This window comes from Schistocerca nitens, chromosome 4 (assembly GCF_023898315.1).
Source record: "Schistocerca nitens isolate TAMUIC-IGC-003100 chromosome 4, iqSchNite1.1, whole genome shotgun sequence".
In the NCBI taxonomy this organism is placed as follows: Eukaryota; Metazoa; Arthropoda; class Insecta; order Orthoptera; family Acrididae; genus Schistocerca; species Schistocerca nitens.
In genome coordinates, this window is record NC_064617.1 from 692,117,138 (window position 1) to 692,133,921 (window position 16,784).

General features: G+C 40.8%; 1 protein-coding gene across 3 annotated transcripts in view; it reads left to right on the forward strand.

Annotated features, from left to right (window-relative positions):
- Positions 1-16,784, forward strand: part of LOC126251924 (ankyrin repeat and BTB/POZ domain-containing protein 2) — a 671,398-nt gene that overhangs the window by 189,604 nt on the left and 465,010 nt on the right. For all 3 annotated transcript variants that reach the window (XM_049952673.1, XM_049952674.1, XM_049952675.1), the window contains exon 2: positions 5,564-5,648. The gene's annotated coding sequence lies outside the window, so the exon portion shown is untranslated. The remainder of the gene's footprint in view (positions 1-5,563; positions 5,649-16,784) is intronic.

A 16,784-nucleotide genomic window follows, 5' to 3' on the forward strand; every position in this document is an offset into this window, starting at 1 on the left:
CCGTGGTATCGTGTTGAAGCTGCATGGGCAGCTGTACTTGTACACGCCATCCAAGCCCTGTTTGACTCAATGGCCAGGCGTACGAAGGCCGTTATTACGGCCAGAGGTGGTAGTTCTGGGTACTGATTTCTCAGGATCTATGCACCCAAATTGCGTGAAAATGTAATCACATGTCAGTTCTAGTATAATATATTTGTCCAATGAATACCCGTATATAATCTGTATTTTTTCTTGGTGTAGCAATTTTAGTGGCCAGTAGTGTATAAGGCCCGAAATGTAGTAGAGCGGTTTGTGTCGGCCCACTAGTGACGCTAAAGCGGGCTAAGTGCCACAAAGCCTCATAACAGTTTTCAGCGTGTGGCAGAGATGTGGCCCAGATTGAAAAACATGGAGAATGCGATACCTAACAATCCATTTGTGGTTACTGTGCTCCACCCTGAGGACTTTTTATTTTAAAAAAGCAGCCGATACATATATTAACACGACGGTAAGAAATATTTCAGAATGGTGTTGGATTCAAGTGAAAAAAATGCACCTGGTGTCGTCAACACGAGAACAATGTTTAACGAACTGGAAGGCTAGAGCACGAATAAGGTTTTCAAGAAAAGGTTTACCACTGGTTTAATAAAGAACTTTGTTTTACCGCCGCAACAGTGCAAAAACAACTTTTCAGCTGAAAAGATAAAGGATGCTGGCGTATTTAAAAGTAGCTAATAGAACATTTCTCTGGCATTTAATGTATTAAAATTACTTTGTGCCCTATAAGATTAAAAGAAGGATTGAAATATTAAATGAATGCCATGTGCTACAGTACATCGTTTTTTACTTTCTACAAAAAAGGCGCCAACAGACGCAGCGAAATAAAATGTTTGTTTTTAAAAAACTGATAATTTTTTTTTAGTGCTTGTTCCATAGATCATGAATACGACACTTCGTAATGATGTCGAACGTGTCAGGTTAATAAAAGGTGTCTATACAACATATTACATGAGACTTAATATTTTTTTATGGGGAGTGGGGAAATCACCCACTTACTATATCCAAAAATTCATCTAATGAGTAGAAGGAGTTGATATTCAGAAATTCTTTTAATTTCCTTTTGAATGCTATTTGGCTATCTGTTAGACTTTCGATGCTATTAGGTAAATGACCAAAGACTTTTGTGGCAGCATAATTTACCCCCTTCTGAGCCAAAGTTAGATTTAACATTGAGTAGTGAAGATCCTCCTTACTCCTAGTGTTGTAGCCATGTACACTACACGAGATTACTTTCGTTGGGACCTAACTTGTTTTTGACAACTCTGTGGCATTTAGCACGTTCTCCGTTTTACATAATGAAATACTTATAATCATTGATAAAAGCAAGGCAACTTATAAAAAACTATAATGGTCGTGTGACTGTTATTGTAGACAATGAATAAAAAATATGCTCAGGTTTTCTCATTAAAATATTTTTGTTAAGACAAAAATAAAACTGAATAACACGGAATCCGTTTTTTGGCAGTTGGCCCTTTATTGGTTTCCAATCTAATTCACTTTACTGTGCGTCATTGGTGCACTCTACAGACGTTGGAGCACAGCAGGAAACTGCAAGTAACGCAGTGTCCACAGCATCTGTCTGCCGAAGTCGAACATGTTGCTGCTGAACTGGTTTTGTACAAAGAGAGTGACTAACAGTGGCTGCATGATGTTTTAATTTAAGTAAGAAACCTCTTGTTGTTACACGCAGCCGCGATGTCGTAATAGCAGTTTTCGACTAGACTGCGTTCATCGATAGCCTCGTGTAGACACAATGGCTAGAAAAAGCTCCGGTACGACCACAATTAGCCCTGTCTGCGCTTGCGTAGCAGTGCTGGGGCGCCGCGTAGGTGCGGTGTAGACCCACTTGTTGCGGTTTGGCAGTGTGCATCGGTGTCGGCGCGTTCGACTGTTGTGGCGCTGCGCCTGGCCACCCCTGCGCCTGGGGAACAGGTTATGCCTGGGCCAGCGCGCCCTTCCGGAAAACACGTGTCGCCAGCTAACGCCGCGAGCCGCCGGCCGGGGTCACGCGGGACGCCCGCCAGGCCTTGACTGCTGTCGCAGCCCCTGTCCGCGGGGGTGACCTTTCGCGCAGGTCACTGCCCACTGGGCGCTCCGAAACACTGTCGCTGCTCGACGCGACGCCCCACTCGAAGCTTTCGACTTACGTGACACTCTTTCGCCACTTCTCTTGTCACTGGCTCTGTCATCATTTTTTGTTTTGTTTTCAGAACTTTGCGGTCTCCATACTACCATTACGAGCCCCCGCGTTTAATATCTCTCGAGCATCGACACTAACAGCAATGTCACTTCCTCTCCTATACCATCTAACAACCCTAGCACAACAAAGGTCAAAATTTAATAATGATTGTGTTTTTTTTATAAATAAATAAATCATCTGCTACCAGTCACGATTTTTCTTTGTTTTACTATTCGCACGACGCGTTTCGAGAAATAATTCCCATTTTCAAGTCAGTGTGTGTGAGTCTGCTTCATTTTGTTGACTTTTACTGTAATACATAAGAAACGCGATTTTTAGTTGGGTATCAATTCTTTTTGTGAAGTTAGTGGCTAAAATTTAGAACAATTTGTACTTACAGTTTTCTAATGGTCCATTTGTGTAGAGTCTCACACACACTTTACATCACACACAACTTGTTGTACACTTAACACATCGAAAATATCTTATATAAACAAAACAGTTACAAAGATTTTCTTACAGGTAGTTCACAGAGATAACATTATCATAATCTATGGAAGACCTATAATGTTACCTCTGTGAACTACCTGTAAGAAGGTCTTGGCAACTGTTTTGTTTATATAAGATATTTTCGATGTGTAAAGTGTACAAGTTGTGTGTGAGACTCTACACAAATGGACCATTAGAAAACTGTAAGTACAAATTGTTCTAAATTTTAGCCACTATCCTCACAAAAAGAATTGATTCCCAACTAAAAATCGCGTTTCTTATGTATTACAGTAAAAGTCAACAAAATGAAGCAGACTCACACACACTGACAACATCAAAATAAATGGCTTAATACACACCAAAAAGAAACGCACTTGAAAATGGGCATTATTTCTCGAAACGCGTCGTGCGAATAGTAAAATAAAGAAAAATCGTGACTGGTAGCAGATGATTTATTTATTTATAAACAAACCTATTGTATCTACAGTCGCAGGCTTTCGAAAACTATTTATAATGGATCAAATCAAATGATTGTGGTGTTGCTCACGCTGCTAAATACCGCATTTTCGGCCAACAACAAAGTTATTATGTGGCAGGTGTCATTAAAGCACAGTTAATAAAAGTCATTTCATGTAATAATGAATAAACTAGGCACTCACCTTTTCGTGTTTCCCACGCTGGTCTCGTTGTAAAATCATGGCTCAATCGTCGAAAATCTAGGTGGTGATGATTCCAAGCTCGGATGCAAAGAGGCCCAGGTTTTATTCTGCTATATTCAAAAGTTTTGTAGATGTGTTTCACAAACCATTCATGAAGATTAAACCTTTGAAAGTTAGCACAATGGTGATGTAAAAAAGTAATCAGTACTCCGAATTTAAGTTACACTTCCTTTTTTATTACTTTTGCTGCAATATTACGTAACACACAAAACATCACTTCACAATACAAAACATACTTGAAAACATCTTCCTCGCTGTTAAAGTTCACATTTTATAAGCTGACTACAATATGCGTCTTTCCAACATGACGTCCAAGACTTTACCTTCTCAAGGCCCGACTCTCTAACAACTAATAACCGCTTACGCGGCCAAAAATCAAGAGTTACAAGTAGGTCAAAGATCATAGTGACAAAAGAAAGAATATGCATGAGAATAATATCATTGCAGCATAAACATATCGATGTATCAAAGTATCTCTACGATAATGAAATCAAATCTGAATGTTGTCTCAGAAATATTTTAACTACTTTACAGAAACACAGTAGAATATTGCTGGTATCGAAAGGTTCAGTTGAGGTGCCGTAATGGTTACGTAATTCAAGTACCATTACAACCTGAACCAGAATACAAAGCGACTGCCAGCTGGTTGCTTACAGGACAGCTACCACAGCAACAACCTATCAGAATGTGAGTTTTTCTAACACTTCGACCTGTTCACAGTTGTCATATCACCAGATCACCCTTGCTGCCGGTCTATCAGTCGTAGTGCTCAACCGTAGGGCCACGTCCATATACGTAGGAACTTTTCGCTCTTTTTTCCAAAATGTAAGGACGCAGGCGCGAATTTCCGGTCCCTCTGTAAAACGTAGGGATTTAAACTACTACTACTACTACTACTACTACGTGATCAGGCCCAGTGGACCGAACGCATCTACAAGTTTCCTCCTCCACTGTATTCTGTCCTTTGCTGCTATCAGCCATCCGTTCACATCTATTGACGGTTTAAATCTTCATGGAGTCCATCCCTCCAACGCTTCTTGGGTCTCCCTGGCGGTCTCTTTCCTGTAGGTGTGAAATCCAGGAGCTTCCGAGGCCATCTGTGATCTTCCATCCGGGCCACATGGCCGGCCCACTGCATTCGTTTGGCTTTGACAGTTCCTGCTATGTTGGGCTGTTTGTATAGTTCCTCAAGCTCTTGGTTGTATCTGATCCTCCATTCCCCTGTATCTGCATCCAGAACCGGACCGAAGATCTTCCGAAGCACTTTTCTCTAAAACAAGGAGCTTATGGAAGTCCTGTTTCCGGATACTCCATGTCTCACAGCCATATAGAACAACAGGCTGGATCAGGGTTTTGTACAGTCGAATCTTGAACTGTCTGGAGAGATATTTGGACCGAAGCAGTTGTGCTAGGCTGTGGTAAGATCGGTTTCCTGCTTGTATTCTGGCATTGATCTCTGCTTCACATGACGAGTTTTCAGCCAAAAGTGCCCCTAGGTATTTGAATTCTTGCACTCTCTTCTAGGAATGGTCCCCAACCTGCAGTGATTGTAGATGATCAGCAGCCTGACAATGACCACGCGTCATAACGAGGTACTCTTTCTTGGCTTCGTTTATGTTTAGCCCAAATTTGCTGGCAGCCTCCTTTAAACTAAGAAAGAAAAATTACAATATAAGAAATTAAAAAGGAAAAAGTCGTCAAACTGTATAAATTTTAAACGCTGTATACGACAGTCACCATTGCCTACGGAAAGTTGACTTATTAGGGCCTTCCTCAGGGACGAAACAAGGTGCAAAATGAAAGTTTCTCAGCCGCTGTCTGGACGGGGTGCTTGACAAGGGGCTGGCCAGAGTGGTCGAGCGGTTCTAGGCTCTACAGTCTAGAACCGCGCCACCGCTACGGTCGCAGGTTCGAATCCTGCCTCGGGCATGGATGTGTGTGATGTCCTTAGGTTAGTTAGGTTTAAGTAGTTCTAAGTTCTAGGGGACTGATGACCTCAGAAGTTAAGTCCCATAGTGCTCAGAGCCGTTTGAACCATTTTTTTGCTTGACAAGGGAAATGCTTGTTTGTTGCTTGGTGCTCTTCGTGCCGATTTGCTGCTGCCTCATAAAACTAAAAATGAGTCTTTTCTTTTCAGAACTACCAATGGAGAATAACTGGAAGTAGTGAGTCATTTCCAAAAGAAAGACTCCATTTCGCTGCGTCTGGTGGCTGCATTAGAAGTAAGTAAAAAACGATGTACTGCTGCACATGGCATGGGGACCAACAGCAGCAAGCTTCCAAAATAACATTAAGAATATTTTGTTCGAAAACAGCGACGTTCAGTGTGCAAATTGTTAATAACGTAGAAATGTTACTATCCAATAAGTGGCTAGTTTTTTTTAATGTGTTGGTAGCACTGCTACCAGTTTTGTCTCGCCGATGCGAGGCTGTGATTCGTGAGTTCCTCGGCTTGCTCAGAAGTGACGTCAAAATGACGTGTCACTGTATCAGGAATGACGCTGAAACAACCGGTTTTCGGTTACACTGTTCTTTTTTTTTTTCAACGCCAGTTTAACCATAGTGTTAAAACCTCTCAAAATGACCGGTTTCTGAAACAACCGACAATTTTCGGTTTTTTATTCTATTATTTCCTGTAATAAACATAGAAATCGAACAACGATTGAAAAATTCTGACTCCCTCTATTTCAAGATACACAGAATCAAAATACTGAAATTAAAAGGCAAATAAAAGAAACTTTAGTCCGTCCGTCGTTCGCTGTTCAAAAACCACGTTGTAACCGAGGATCATACCAATGTTTGGGCATTACGAATAGTCAGTGCATAAGGGTGAAAACTGAGGTTGAAGAACTCTGTATCTCATGTTAATTTGTCCATTTTCACCAAAGCTACAAGTAGATAATGGCATATTATGCAGACGCTGGCAATAGATCAGCTATTTTCTATTTTTATTGTAAACTCTGAATTAATTGTCAAATATTTAAGTTTTCTCTTTATATGATGCAGAAAATATGTTTTGGTCCTCCCCCCACCCCCCCATCCTTAATCTGTTAAATCAAATGGCACTTCGTAAAATACATCCAAACTAGGGATGGTGCAATTTTGTAATACGACTAATGTCCGACGACAACAGCGAGGAATTACTACATAGATTAGTTGGGAACAAATCCGCGCACTGCATGTACGCACCTACCTTCCAAAAGCCCACACCATATTATAACAGGTACATTATTGTCAGAGCAACGCTGTAATACGCGACCACGATATCAAATCATTCGCACTGCGATGCGTTTTCCTCAGTAACCAGTGTGTTTGTATTTGTTTACTGTATCGACACCGCGTGTTTCTGGTAACGGCCACGGGAGGGCAAGTGCAGTAATATCGTGGTCGAGTAGTGCTGCAGTTGTCCTGCCGTAGCCGTTACCAGAAACACGCGGTGACGATACAGTAAACAAATACACTGGTTACTGACAAGGGAACCTCCCCATCGCACCCCCCTCAGATTTAGTTATATGTTGGCACAGTGGATAGGCCTTGAAAAACTGAACACAGATCAATCGAGAAAACAGGAAGTAGTTGTGTGGAACTATGAAAAAAATAAGCAAAATATACAAACTGAGTAGTCCATGCGCAAGATAGGCAACATCAAGGATAGTGTGCGCTCGGGAGCGCCGTGGTCACGTGGTTAGCGTGAGCAGCTGCGAAGCGAGTGGTCCGTGGTTCAAGTCTTCCCTCGAGTGAAAAGTTTACTTTCTTTATATTCGCAAAGTTATGATCTGTCCGTTCGTTCATTGACGTCTCTGTTCATTGTAATAAGTTTAGTGTCTGTGTTTTGCGGACCGCACCGCAAAACCGTGCGATTAGTAGGCGAAAGGACGTGCCTCTCCAATGGGAACCGAAAACATTTGATCGCAAGGTCATAGGTCAACCGATTCCTCCACAGGAAAACACGTCTGATATATTCTATACGACACTGGTGACGGCATGTGCGTCACATGACAGGAATATGTTGTCGACCCACCTAACTTGTACACTTGACGAATGGGTAAAAAGATTCTTCTACCTTGCCCGATTTAGGTTTTCTTGTGGATGTGATATCACTCCCAAAAAGTGATGAAAACGTAAGAGTTTGTCACATAAACTGCAACAAATGAATGCAACAGTTTCACAGTCGCACAGTTTTCCCTGTGCTCTGTCAAAACATATGTTTTTAACGTTTCAAATTTTTCCGTGTGTAGACAGTCAAATCCTGCTTATATCCAAGCAAATCTGAACATGTCCTGGAATTTTGGAGAGCGAAGTTAATTATGTGTGAGTGCCTGAACTTTGATAATTGTCTGAAAATTAAACTTTTCACTGGAGGGAAGACTTGACAAAAATGGTTCAAATGGCTCTGAGCACTATGGGACTCAACTGCTGTGGTCATTAGTCCCCTAGAACTTAGAACTACTTAAACCTAACTAACTTAAGGACATCACACACACCCATGCCCGAGGCAGGATTCGAACCTGCGACCGTAGCAGCAGCGCGGCTCCAGACTGGAGCGCCTAGAACCGCACGGCCACCGCGGCCGGCGGAAGACTTGAACCAAGGACCTCTCGGTCCGCAGTTGCTCACGCTAACCACGGGATCACGGCGCTCCAGAGCTCAGATTTTCCGTGATGTTGCCTATCTTGTGCATGCACTACTCAGTTTGTATATTTTGCTTATATATTTTTTTTATAGTTCCACACAACTTCTTCCTGTTTTCTCGATTGATCTGTATTCAGTTTTTCAAGGCCTATTCACTGTGCCAACTTATAACTAAATCTGAGGGGGGTGCGATGGGGAGGTTCCCTTGTGAGGAAACGCATCGCAGTGTCAATAATTTCAAGACAGTTGTGCATACACTATCAAGTGATCCGGCGTATCCTCGTCAAATGTGACTATAAAAAACTCACGACAGGCCGACCGATGCTCCCTCACTCCCAGGTGCAATAATATTTTGATCGAATAATACAAATTTTTATGCCATGTGTTTGTTGCTCCTATCTGTCGACATTGTTATTAAAATATCAATGATCGCTCTCCCCATTTTCTATAAGAACGTAATATTTCAAAGCAGTGGAAATTTTACGTATAAAAATCACATGGTCTTTTTTTTTAAAAAAAAGCTTTGTTTAAAAACAAAAATATTTAGCAGTGCTGTTACGGATAATTGATATTTCGTCATTTTTACCCATTTATCAGTGAAAAGAAAAAAGCCTGTTACAAGCGAGACAAAAGAAATACCGAAAAATACTGGTTATTTAGAACTAGAATGCCGGCGTCGGTTCTAACCAGTCGGTTTTTCCTATTGACTCACTAAAAGCAACCACGGCAGTTGACTACTTTGGAGACGCCATGATGCTTTCATCGTATTTTCTTCTTTTGGTATTATAAACTGCGTCTTGTGGCAGTATGGCGTTTCAAGTCAGCGGCACATTGAAGATTTATCACAAACACGTCACCTTGACACGTTTTTTTTATATAATTAAATGTCATTTAACGACGCATAGGTGGTAAAAGCCGCCAACAGGTCGTAATATGAAAGACGCATTAACATCTCGCTGTATGCTAATATTTTTCATCCTCTCGTTTCTAACAGATTCTGGGATTTTCTTATTAATGTAATACGAATATGTCCTGCAATATTCGAAGTTCTTTTTATATAAGTGCGCGCTATTTCAGGAATGAGTTTCTTCTATCTTGTGACTTATGTCTGATTAAAAAATGAAGTTTGAATTGCTGCGAGTACAGTTTGGTAGTGTTTTAGTGAAGCCAGCGAAAGTGAATACCGTATCTTAAGCCGGCTGCTGTGGCCGAGCGGTTCTAGGCGCTTCAGTGCGGAACCGCGCTGCTGCTGCGGTCGCAAGTTCAAATCCTGCCTCGGGCATGGATGTGTGTGATGTCCTTAGGTTAGTCAGGTTTTAAGTAGTTCTAAGTCTAGGGGACTGATGACCTCAGATGTTAAGTCCCATAGTGCTTAGAGCAATTTGAACCATTTTTTTACCGTATCTTAATAGTTTGATGATGTTTGGTTTGTGGGGCGCTCGACTGAGCGGTCATCAGCGCCCGTACATAGTTCCAATTTTTACACAGTCCAATTTTTTTTCACAGTTCAAGCTAGCCACTGGCACGAATGATGATGACGAAATGATGAGGACAACACAAACACCCAGTCACAGGGCAAAGAAAATCCCTAACCCGGCCGGGAATCGAACCCGGGCCCCCGTGATCTGGAGGCAGCAGCGCTAGGCACTTGACCACGAGCTGCGGACGTATCTTAATTGTGGCGGCATACTGGATTGTAGTCTACGCCAGAGCCTAGGTTAGGCTGAAAAGCAGTAGTTTAGTTGTGAATTGCCGAAGCGGTTAATTGGATCATCAGTTAATTTGATTTATATTCTTAATGAAGAAAAGTAATAATTTTGTTCAAAAACATAGATACTGAGTGTATAATTAAAGCATTTAACTAAAGCATAGCCGCGCGGGATTAGCCGAGCGGTCTGGGGCGCTGCAGTCATGGACTGTGCTGCTGGTCCCGGCGGAGATTCGAGTCCTCCCTCGGGCATGGGTGTGTGTGTTTGTCCTTAGGATAATTTAGGTTAAGTAGTGTGTAAGCTTAGGGACTGATGACCTTAGCAGTTAAGTCCCCTAAGATTTCACGCACACACTAAAGCATAATAACATAATGCTAATTGACCAAGTCACTTATCAGATTCTAAAGTAAGTGCATCTAAACAACTATATCATGATCATAATTAGTCATTTTCTGAGTACGAAGGAAATGGAGATAATTATAGTGCACTCATCAGTCTTCTAATAAAGCTGACAACTAGACTACAGTGTGTGCTGCAAACCAGCCTGTCATTCGACTAATAATTTGTACGTTTACCTTCATAGCATTCAGGTTATTACCTTCCAGTCAAATCTATACCTGCAGTGTGGATCAGTCTGTATCTACATTCGAGATTTGTTACATTCGAATCTTGTTTCTTAACAGATTTCAGTTACTCAAAGCTGAAGCTCCATTGATTATTGATAGGTCTTCTACTGTTTACAAACTGTGGTCGAGAGGTGAGTGACATCACTAGCGTCAAAAGACTAGTTTCGGACGGATTTCACCAAATGACGCTAATTACAGACTCAAATGGCTTCCGTATGACGTCGTGAAAGTTACCCAATCAGCATCAGATACTAACGCACAGCCTCGCAACAGCGAGACGACAATGCGGCCTGTAACACAATGTTTTTGATTTGCTCTTTTATGCGTTATTTAGTGCGTTATTTTTCTTTTACAGAATGTGTGAAGCTAACTCTGAAAGTGCTTAGGAAGGTGATAAGACTATTACGATCCTGCAAAGTGTACTAATTACTGCATATTAACGGGGAACGTATGGACGTTCTCTGTTCACAACTGCACAGCTGTTGCTGCCGGGCTATATTTGACTTAACACAATACTTGAAGAAACTGTAAAGTAATTTGAAGCCATATTGACCATTAATTGACCGTGACTGTTTCAAAAATATTCAAAGGTTTTCAAATACCGCTACCAGTCACAAATTTGTTGACTACTAACTTACATATTTGCGACATGTTCGGAGGTGATATCTCATCGTCAGGCTACAGTGGCGTTACGAAAACAATTAAAGTAAGTGTATACAGAAATTAAAGTTTCTTTACATGACCGCTGTGGTCATCTTTGTTCTTATGGCGTGGCAGTCTCTTTGTGGTGTGCTGTGGTATCGCAATTTCCATGGATCTGTTGTACTTCTTCAGCATTTTTCACGACCTTCACAAGGTTGACTTTGAAACACGATAACATAAAGCAAACAAACAGTGCGAAAAGTGATTGCTACTGTCAGCTGTCTGTGTAATTTCCAGTTCTGACATGCTTACTCGGTTCGGTCTCTGGGTTTAATAATTTAAGACGGTCGATATAAGCGGAGTGTCACAATGGGTGCGTGTCTGTGTGTGTGTGTGGGCAGGTGAGTGAGTGTATCAGGAAGGGAGGGAGGGTCTTTACTTAAGGGGCTCCGGAACGCCCTATACTTGCAATGTTAAAATAACGCTTATAAATTACATCTTTCCTCACAAAGTATTTGAGGTAGGAAGTTGAACTTTTTACAGATTATTTATTGGAATATGGGCTACAACTTAACACAGGGATTTTACAAAATTTTAGTTCAGTTACTAAAGATGATTTTTTTCAATTGTAATGAAAATTCACAACATTTTTTTGCAATTTTTTATTTATATATTCAAAAATATACAGTTTTTTTTTGGAAAAAGGCTGTGTTAAATTATGCAGAAGGTACTGTGTAACATTTACTGAAAGTTTGAAACAAATATGTTTGGAAGATCCTTAGAAAACATGTAATAAGTATGATAAAATAAAAGTTTTGGGAATCGAGCGACAAAGATTGGATTAACTTTTTAATGCATTCCAGGTCCATAGGATGGATTATCTTCATTCTCTGCAAACTCCTCCTCCAGCTTCCTCTTGTTCCTCCTCCTGTTCACTCTTGCTTGTATTTCTAGACTCTTTACAGCCCTGTCTGCAGCCCGAAGGCGTTCCTTGTCTAAAGCAAGCATCGCTCGTACCATGTTAGAACCTATCTTCATTCCCATATTTCTAAATACCTTGCACCTTACAATGTTGCCATCAATGAAAGTCGCAACAGCATCATACACACCAAAGTGAAGTGTTTCTATTCCAACAAATACAGTCTTGGGGATTCTCGACCATATAACACTATTTACACTTTCATTGGGGTTTTGAGTTTTTCCGTGAATACACTTTTTCAACAGTTCAGGTGCTGCTAAGTCTCTGAAAATAGGTTTTATCACCTCCATTATTGCATGACGCAGACTATGCTTATGAGTGTACACTTCACCAGTTAGCAATCCTTTGTTGTATTTACACCAACTGTCTTCTTCTTTGGGACACAAGCTATGTTGGGGATTTTCATCGTCTTTATTGTTTACAGTAATAACACATACCTTTGGCTTTCCAACATTTCTCCTTTTCTTAAAAGCCTTCAGAGGATTTCTAATAACTTTACTTTTACTCATTATTATACTTCAACAAAACAGAGACTCAAGAAACAGAATTAATTAGGAATATTTTCGAGATAACGACAGAGTAAATAAACATGAAACAATCGACAATCACACCAGCGATATATATTTAACCATCACAGGTTAGCCACAACACATACTTTATCTCACATCACTAAAATGTACCTGATGAACACGGACGTTAATAATAACACCATTTGACAGCAGTTTAACAGCGCCACAGTGGGTCACGCCCATGTAGAACACATTTCAAAAAAAATTTAAAAATAGTTGTAGTCTTCGAAATTGAATAAATTATAAATCTATTAAAAGGTAATAGTCTGCAGATTCAGAAAACGCAAAAAAGTAAAAAATTGAACTTTTCATGATTTTGAGCCTTTCAGGAGCCCCTTAAATGGTGATAACGCATTTTTCAGTGCCGAATATACTGAAACGAGCTACTTCTCTCCGGAAATGTTCTATAAGCTTCAGGTATCTTCCTGAATTTTCTAGTAATTCAAGGAACGTTTTCGAATATTTGTGGATGTTCTGATAGGTTCTACAATGTTCTAGAGTGTACTGACTCGGAAATATGATGTTTTAATACAATCTTGAGTGATGGCCAACAGCAGCTAATGATTATTATTATCAGCAGGGCCGTATTTAGAATCTGAACCTGTGGTGCGCTCCATACCTTTGCAAAAACACGCAAAAATGGCGTTTTAGTTTCCACCTAAAAGCCTGTAACGCAGCATTTAAGGTTTATTATTGTATTACATAAAATTTTCCTATACAATTTGTAATTTAATGAACTGATGAGTTAACATAATGAAAATAAGTTTCATTTGGCACTTCCGATTTTAAATTCCTCTTTCTTTTGATGGCGATTAGTTTGTATTTTACAACGGTCTATAATAATAGGTTACTCTGGAAAATATTTTTAAAAAAAATTCTTATTCTAATGACAGTTCTACTTTGCTGTTTATTATTGTTATTCGCTTACGATGGCAGAGACAGCCATCACGGCAGTTCTGTGTTTTGCGCTACAGTGTCGGGTAATAGGGAGTTTCAGGAGTTGTTTCCAGACGGCAGTCAGCTTCTGGTGGTCTAGTGTCTAACATTCCTGACTCTGGATCGAGGGGGCTCCGGGTCCGATTCCCGGCCGTATCGTGGATTTTCTCCGCTCGGGACTGCCTGTGTGTGTCGTCCTCATCATCATAGACCCACAAGTCCCGTGAAATAAAAGGACTTGCATCAGGCAGGCGAACATCCCAAATAAAGTCTCCCGACCAGTAATGCTACACGCATATTTCGTTTTTTTTTTTTTTACAGTTGATACTAGTGTAATTATTCCAACAAAAATATTTTATAAGCATATCTTTATATTCAAAATGCAATAATTTATTTCACTTGTTTTTCCCATTAAAAAGAAACGGTGGTCGTATGACGTCACGACTCACTACGCCAGTGGTTGTCCTCCTCCCCCCCCCCCCCCCCCCCCCCACCTCATCCCTCACCAACATCAAATTAGCGCCAAACTAAACTTTAAAATGAAAAAGAATTTTCATTGAACGTTATCGTTTTAAAAATAACTAAAGATAGATGATATTTAGCTTATGTTGGTGTTTTATTAAACCACGCACTGTGAATCGACGAGATGGTTCGCACTGCTTGTTTCTAATGACCTTTTTTATACAATGGTGAAGCAGTTGTCAGTGTATCGTGAGTGCTATGTACAAGTCCTCTTCACAATCAGAAAAGAAAGCTAACCGTCCACATTGAGGATAGACACTTGTTCCAAAATATGCTTCCTCTGTAGCACTCCTATCCCTAGCGTCGAGTGCTTCACACACACCTTCATTTAAAATCAACCAAGTACGAATGTGTGTACTATACCCACTATTTGTAACTAATTTGAATGCTGGGGTGGTGGAAAGCGCAAACACTTAAAGCTGCCAATGGTCTGAATGCGGCGATTGACAACAATATCAATAATAATAATACTCAGTAGGTCCTACAGAAGTGCCGTAGACATTAAATAGCTACTGTTGTGATGGCAGTTGGTTCGTTTGTTGTTGTGAAGTGAAAAATGAAGCAGTTTCTACTGCGGGAACTAGCTACATCTCGGAGAAGGAGTTTTCAGGAGATATCTGAAAGTATGTGATGTATATGTCTCGATTTTAGTGTCATTGGTGCATAGCACGAAGTACAAAGCATGTGTGTAGTGGTGCACTATGTCAAGAAGATTTTGTTCATACATTCGTTTCAGAAGCTGTAACTTCGACTACACTGCGTCATCCGTTCATGTTATTATTTTTTTTAAAGCAATTGTTGGTAATTTACACTGAGGTGACAACAGTCATGGGACACCTCCTAATATCTTGTCGGACTTCATTTTGCCCGGAGTAGTGAACTAACTCGACGTGGCACGGGCTTAAAAAGTCGTTGGAAGTCCCCTGCATAAATATTGAGCCATACTGCCACTATAGTCGTCTACAATTGCAAAGGTGTTGCAGTGCAGAATTTTGTTCACGAACTGACCTCTCCTTTACGTCCCATATATGTCCGATGGGATTCATGTCGGACCATCTGAGTGAACAAATCATTCACCCGAACTGCCAAGAATGTTCTTCGAACCAATCGCAGACAACTGTGACACGGTGACATCGCGCATTGTCATCAATAAAAGTAAAGCCCATGAATGGCTGCAAATGGTCTCCAAGAAGCCAAACGTAACCATTTCCAGTCAAAGATTGGTTCGGTTGTACCAGAGGATCCAGTCCATTCCATGTAAACACAACCCACACATTATGGAACCACCTACAGCTTTCACAGTGTCTTTCTGACAACTTGGTTCCATGGCCTCGTGGGATCTGCGCCACACTCGAACCTTACCATCATCTCTTACCAACTGAAACTGGGACTCATCCGACCAGGCCACGGTTTTCCAGTCGTCTAGGATCCAACCGATATGGTCTTGAGGCCAGGAGAAGCGCTATAGGCGATGTCTTGCTTTAGCTAAGGCTCACGCGTCGGTCGTCTTCTACCATAGCCCATTAACGCCAAATTTCGCCGCAGTGTCTTAACGGATACGTTCGTCGTACGTCCCACATTGATCTCTGCGGCTATTTCACGGAGTGTTGCTTGTCTGTTAGGACTGATGCTCTTGGTCGTTAAGAGCAAGCCGTCGCCCATTGCGTTGTCCGTCGTGAGAGATAATGCGTGAAATTTTTTATTCCCTGCGCCCTCTTGACACTGTGTATCTCAGAACATTAAATTCCCTAACTATTTGCGAAATGGAATGTCCCATGCGTCTAGCTCCAACTACCATTCTGCGTTCAAAGTCTGTTAATAAGTGCGACCATAATCACGGCAGAAACCTTTTCGCATGAATCAAATGAGTACAAATGACAGCCCTGCCAATACACTTCTCTTTTATACCTTGTGTACGTGATACTACCGTCATTTGTTTATGTGCATATTGCTATCCCTTGACTTTCGTCACATCAGTGTATGTATTCAGTATTACGGACTTACAAAATAGTGTTAATACAATGATCTTCTGGAGATACTGACAAATTTCAGATAGATTATATAATGGTAAGACAGAGATTTAGGAACCAGGTTTTAAATTGTAAGCCATTTCCAGAGGCAGATGTGGACTCTGACCACAATCTATTGGTTATGAACTATAGATTAAAACTGAAGAAACTGCAAAAAGGTGGGAATTTAAGGAGATGGGACCTGGATAAACTGACTAAACCAGAGATTGTACAGAGTTTCAGGGAGAGCGTAAGGGAACAAATGGCAGGAATGGGGGAAAGAAATACAGTAGTAGAAGAATGGGTAGCTTTGAGGGATGAAGTAGTGAAGGCAGCAGAGGTTCAAGTAGGTAAAAAGACGAGGGCTAGTAGAAATCCTTGGGTAACAGAAGAAATATTGAATTTAATTGATGAAAGGAGAAAATATAAAAATGCAGTAAATGAAGCAGGCAAAAAGGAATACATACGTCTCAAAAATGAGATCGACAGGAAGTGCAAAATGGCTAAGCAGGGATGGCTAGAGGATAAATGTAAGGATGTAGAGGCTTATCTCACTAGGGGTAAGATAGATACTGCCTACAGAAAAATTAAAGAGACCTTTGGAAAAAGGAGAACCACTTGTATGAATATTAAGAGCTCAGATGTAAACCCAGTTCCAAGCAAAGAACGGAAAGCAGAAAGGTGGAAGCAGTATATAGAGGGTCTATACAAGGGCGATGCACTTGAGGATAATA